The sequence below is a fragment of the Molossus molossus genome, unplaced genomic scaffold (genome assembly GCF_014108415.1).
Source record: "Molossus molossus isolate mMolMol1 unplaced genomic scaffold, mMolMol1.p scaffold_m16_p_4, whole genome shotgun sequence".
In the NCBI taxonomy this organism is placed as follows: domain Eukaryota; kingdom Metazoa; phylum Chordata; class Mammalia; order Chiroptera; family Molossidae; genus Molossus; species Molossus molossus.
The window spans coordinates 61,322,473-61,329,068 of NW_023425377.1; positions in this window are offsets into that span (position 1 = coordinate 61,322,473).

The window sequence follows — 6,596 nt, forward strand, 5'->3', positions numbered from 1 at the left end:
TGCCAGCTCAGGAAACAAACATGCGTGATCAGAAACCGCCTTCCCCAGGCTGTCTTTCCACAAGGCAAAAGGGGCCAGGGTCAGGGCGGACTCAGAAACAAGAGGCATGCAGACCTAAACTGTGGGAGGTTTGCATGGAAATTCCAGATTTTTCACTGGTGGCCCAATGAAAGATCTGGGCCAGTGAATAACTTAGTATCCAAATAGTTCCCCCAACACATAATGTAGGTCATTTTTGCTTTTAGAGACCTGTTTGAAGTGGGGAGGGGCAGAGTCACGTGCTGTTTCCAGCGCTGTGTGTGACTGTGTATGTGCTGTCCACATTACTTCTGAGGATTTCCTTCCTGTAACTCTGTTCTCTGATGTAACTGAGCATTGACTCTGAAAAAGCAAACCAGAGGGAGAAAAGACAGCCAAGATGAGGATGTCACCTACAGAATTATACTTAAATTCAAAAGCCTCACTGGCCTTGGAATATGACCAAGGTTTCTCTTGTCCCTGTAAGAGAGAGGGAAATAGAGGATCTCACTGAGAAACCTGTCATACTCGGTGCACATTGGCTTGAGCTATGGAGATAGGTAGGAGGAGAAAATATATATAAGCTTTTCTTATTCCTTTTTAAAGATGACGCCAGTATTTGTAGGGTGGCCCAAGTATAAACAGAACACTACTGTAGGCCAGAAGACTCTCCATGTGTCCAAGGAAAAGTCTCCACACTGCTGGTTGGGGCATTGCAATTTTATTGGCAAAAGGTAAAAAAAAACAAACAAACAAAAAAAAACCTCTCCTGGATTTCTTGCCCTGGGCCCGAGAGTTTAGAATGAGAAGTTTCCTGGACTTTTCGGGCTGTGTTGCACACCACATCATGACAGGTCACATCATTCTTTACACACCTTCCTTCTTAAATATTTTGTCCCTTTCCCACAGCAGTCACCCGCTGAATGGCTTCTTTTCAATGCACACTTTTAGTATGGCTGCACCTAACATACGCCTTCCTTATTTAGCCTGAGATCTGGTCTAGTTTTTCTTTTTTCTTTTCTTTTCTCTCAAAACTTTATCTTTCCTAGGTTAAACAGGGGGGAAGGGCAGATTCTAAATTGGCTAAAAGACATGCATTTTTGGGGTATCTAACTATTCTTATTTTTTTTTCCTTTTAAAAATATACAGCATTAAATCCCAAATCCTATTTAAAGATTTGACAGCTCCAGAAGGTCACTGTTGCTTTTATAGGACTTTCTGGTGGCTGTTGTTACAGTTCAAAGTCTGACAACCCTCTGCAATCCCTGCAGGCAGAGGAGATAAGAAGAATGGCATCACACAAGGGAAAACAGTGCAAAATGCAGGGTTGGTACCACTGAGCTGTCCGTGGAAATTGAGGGCTCGTGGGCAGGGTGTGGAAGAGAAGGTGGCCTGAGCCTTAGAGAGCCCAGTCCCTGATCAAGCTGACTGACAGGCCTGAGAGCGTTTTGCAGAAAGAGGCGAAGAAAAAGAAACAGTTTTCAAAATACAACATTATTGTGACTTCTATCACAAAACAAACAACAATTTTCCAAATGCTTTGGGAACTGTGTTTAATGCCCCTAAAAAATGGGTCCCTAAAATGAGTCACCTCATGACTTCAGAGAGAACAAGAAGAGGGCAAAGGATAAATGTGGCCACTTTTCTGTTTTCATTCTATTATCTCAGATGACCTGGTGGAGGGGAGACAGAATTAAGAAAGCCAGTCACTAATGAGGTACCCGGAGGCCTGGAAATCTCTTGATCCCACCACTTAATTCTCTTTAGTGAGAAACCTTTCAATTTCCTCCTATTAAAAGGGCCAATTTACTCTTGGTGGCAAAACTGCCAAAGTTGATATAAAGTCGGCCCATTTCACCCCCCATGTCTGTCGTTCAGACTCTTCATTGAGATATTGTAAAACGCCACGTGCTGCTGACAGTAGCAGGGAGCACAGAGAGCAGCGAGCCCTAACCTGTGTTCTGTTCACATCTTGTAGGATAAGCGTTCAGTGTGCATTCTCTGCTCGGTGCGTGTCCTCTCCCCACCTTCCAAACTGAATTCTTTCAACCTGCAATTCTGCAAGTATTAAACATTTCACTGTGACATCTACTGTGTTGCAAAAAGAAAAAAAAAAAGGCTTTGTTTAAAATTATTTGGATTGTGAATAGATCTTGCCTTTCCCCCATTGGAACTAGTCACTCTGCGATATCTGAACTGGTAGAATAACATTTGAAGAGCTAGTATGTTGGTATCTGATGGGCGAACTGGAGAGGCCCCAGATCGCTTCACCCAGACGGCCTGTTTTCTCTCCTGTGTAATAAATCAGTTTGGGTCCGCCACATGCATAACAAACTGCTCTAATCCACAACATGTCAAGTCCTGTGACTTGAAGTTTAATAAAGTATCCCAACCAAACTTTATTTTTGTATTTTTTTGCAACATGAGTGTTTTTAAAATAAAGGACTGTGTCTTTATTAGACATATCTGTGTGTGGTTTTCTGTTTCCTAAAGACCGCATGTCATTGAGCTTACATAGTTCTCATTACCATGTTCTCCCACCCTCATCCTGCCTGACAAATGTATGGAGAACAAATAAAGCAGCAGCTTAGGCGAAGCAGGCATTGTTTCATAAAGGCACTGGCCTCTTCCTGGTAAATCATGTGAAGGGGAAAGAAATTTCTGCCTGTGGTTTAATAATCACCTGTTCCAGCCCAACAACACCTTTTGTTTAAATAGAGAACATCGGGTATTTACTTACATATCTTGAAGATCTGACAGGAACACGTAGACGACAGTAATTCTTCTTTTAAAACCCCCTTTTCATCTCCCACTAGCCCCTCACTCTTCAACTGCTCCTCTGGACCCCTGGCATCTGCATCTCCCCGAAAACATGACTCTCACTCAGGGAAGATAGACCTCTTTGAATCAAAATCACCAGTATTGAAAATAGGTTTAACATAAAATATATAAATAATACATCCTTCATCCACCTGCACTTAAACTAACTTCATTAAATCCCACCAGCAGAGCGTCTCATGCACCTGATTACCTGAGAGAATTGATGGATTTCATGCCCCCTCCTTCAAGGAAATGGAAGCTTAAGGAATAAGGTACTTCCTCGAGGTAAAACATATCATAATTTCAAAGTTTGCTCTAATCCTTTAAGCACATTGTACACACAGGTGGGGCCTCCCATAGCATGTTCGCATGATGAGATTTAACTCTTTGCACAAGTCTGTAGCCGTCCTCTGCTCCCTGGAAGGCCCTTAGCTCTCAAATTACAAAGGCTCTGGCAGTAAATTAACAATGTGGGGTTTTTCTTAAACCATTAAAAGTGACTAATCCAGGAAATTAAACAAAAATCTCTCATCTCTAAAGAAAGTTCTCTGCCTCCTCTTTTCTGCCCCTCTTCCAATTTTCGCTTAGTGTCTCTGCTAATCTTATAGGGTCTTCCCCCAGCAACTCTCCTTAGCAGGCCAATGTTATGGTCTTTGGAATCCCTTTGCAGTCTGTCTCTCAAGCTACTTCAGGTGCAAATGTCTAGAGTTGCTATAGCTTTGTCCCTGGTATCCCCATTGGTCCTCTCCAGGCCTCCTTAGAAAGGCCAGTGCTGTTAGAAGGGAAATAAATGCCGGAGATTTACACCTGAAAATTTTTTTTTTTCCTCTGAACTACAAAACGAATCATTTTTCCACGGTGATGTTAATACCATTCATCTTAAAGTTGACCTCAAAGGGCACAGAGGCCATGACCAGAATGTCGCCTGGTGTGGGTCCCTGTGATGGATGAAAGTGGTTTACTGAGCAAGCGCTCAGCTCAGGAGGTCCGCGCAAGAGGGAGTGCGCACCTCAGGGCTGAGGAGCAGCGGGAGCTGACGCACCAACGCAGGTGTGACTGAAGCCTCACCTGATACTTTAAGAAGCTCCCAGCCAGTGTCCCGAAATGAGGGAGGGAAGGGGTGGGCACTTTTAATCCATTCCCTGCCTCAGCCATCCCCTGAAAGTAGGAGTAACCTGAGGCGATGCGGTTTTGTCAGGGCAAGGGTCTCAAGGTTTGGGCGGTTCTCACTAAACTCTCTTCTTGTTTAATGTTAAATATAGTAATATTTTGCAGAGGATGAGCTTGACGTAACCCAACAGAATAAGTTTAGCCAATTGCGAAGAAGAAATCAACATGTTAACTAACCAAATAGTGCATATAAGCAATGGCTAAGGTTTCCTTCAGGGAGACAGAGCTTTGGATGTGAATCCTGTCTCCTTTAGGTAGTCTACACAGAACTACTTAAAGACAGACAACCACGTCTTGCATTTGAATAGAACATCCCAGTAGCAAACCCCGTGGGTTGGGTAATAGTTCCTCTCTGGTTAAGGCCTGGTCCCAGAAGGAAACAGCTGTGAGTCTTTAGCATCAACACTCCCAGCAACTGTGGGGTGCATCTCCCTGCACTGGGGGTTCAGTGGAGCACCACCAATTCACTCTAAAACATATGATCCTTTCCTTGGTCACTCTCAGGGCCTAGGTCACTCTCCCATGGCCACAGTCACCACCAGTCTTTGCAGTGAGGAAATCGGAGTCCGGAGGGTCCAACTAGGCTCCAAGCTCCGAGTTCTGCACTCACACATCCAAGCTCTGCCCCTCCCAGAGCCATCATGAACGTGGCACCAGGGCTTGTTTTTCCAAGACTAGAGTTATTTACTACCCAAGAAAAGGGGAGGAGTGATAGTTCTGGAACACAAAAAGCTCCTAGTTTCACCAGAGGGTTGGCCTTCATGCCAACTTTCCCAGACAGACTGCCCATCAAAAGTCGGCAAGGGAAAGGATAGGAATCTTAGTTTCCACACAGTGGCCTCCTCTCTCCTTTGCGAAAGCTTCACATATGACCTTGACTTATTCCTGAGTCTGCTCTGGGCCTGAAAGGGGGTTTTGGAGAGATTTTGAGGTTAGATCCCATATGGCCCCTTCTAACTGGACGGTTTCCACCCCATCCAGTGATGAGCATGGCCCCCATTGGAAAGGTGATGGGGTGTCACACAGGGGAAAGTCCCATTTTCTCATTGGTATGGCTGTAGGATATATATATATATATATATATATATATATATATATATATATATATTAATCTTTATTGTTGGATGTAAAATGTATTACAGATGTTCCACATTTTTCCCCCATTGACCCCCTCCTCCCCACTCCCGCCCCCCTCCCACCTTTTCCCACACTATTGTCTGTGTCCATTGGTTATGCATATAAGTTCTTTGGTTTATTTCTTCCCACCCCCCCAACCCCTTTCCCTTTGAGGTTTGTCAGTTTAAAGTGGTGCATGGGAAATCAGTGCTGGTTTTCTTCTGTCGAAGGTAGAAGTCCAGCAACACTTAATCTCAAGCACCAGTGCCCCCCACAGTCTCCTGCATTTGCAGGCTAGCCCTTGCTCCCACAGTGTCAGCATTGGCTGCATGTTGGAATATCCTGGGAGTCTTCACAGAAACGTACAAAGGCCCAGTCCTGCTTAGCACCAAGTTCACTACAATTTCTGCAGGTAGGGCTTCGGGCATCAGTATTATTTTAATACTAACGTCCAAGGTTACAGTCCACTTGCTTAGCCTCTCTCCACGGGTTTGCCTACTCAGCCTCACAGGTGCCAGGACACACGAGAGCTACTTGGAGGAGCCAGGAAGGGAGGAGCTGGGGTGAATTTTGGGGGGCATGCACATTCTTTTTACAGAGAACAGATGTTCAGCATTTCTTACTTTCTTCTCAAGCCTCCTCCTCTTGGAATTTCTTGCATCATCAAAAGACTGTCTATAATCTGGGAAAGCCTAGCTCCTTCCAGGTAATCCCTCTCAAAGCTGAAGGAGCCCAAACTACCTGGGTGTGAGGTTAACCTGATAATCTAGAAGAATTTTTACCTGTCTCCAACCCTGACCCACCAGGACTGACAACTTTGACTGCTTGTGGAAGACAGAAAAATTCCATCCTCGATGCTGGATTTTTCTTGTCTTTGAGGGGCTTTTCATTGGTTTCTTTGTTTTTATTGAGATATGATTGATAGATAACATTGTATTAGTTTCAGGGGTACAGCATAATGATTTGATATTTGTATAGACTGAGAAATAACCACCACAGTCAGTCCAGTTGCCACCGGTCCTTTCCACACATCCTGGAACTGCAGAGCTTGTTGGTGCACCACCGGGGGCAGCAGGTGTCATTTAACATCTGTCAATTAGCGTCACGCTTCCCTGACATCTCATCTATCAGGATTAAGTAGTGTCTTAGCACTGACATAACATTTACACTGCCTTCTGCCAAATTAAAATTGGCAATACTAAAACTTTTTTTTAAAGAAATGTGTGTGCAGAGATGGATCAGTGGAGGTGGCTCCCGATGAGGGAAGAAACATGCCTGTGACAACACAGCTTTTGATTACAATTTGTGGGTAGTAAATGTGAAGGCAGCGTCAGAACTCCAGCTCAAAGCCAGAAAAGTTTAAACTTGACCTAAGTAACATGAAAACAAGAAGGATGGAAATGCATGAGCTCTGCCGAGTTATTTTATGGAGTAAAAGCAGGGAGTATTCAGAGCACGTGCTTGGGGATGCG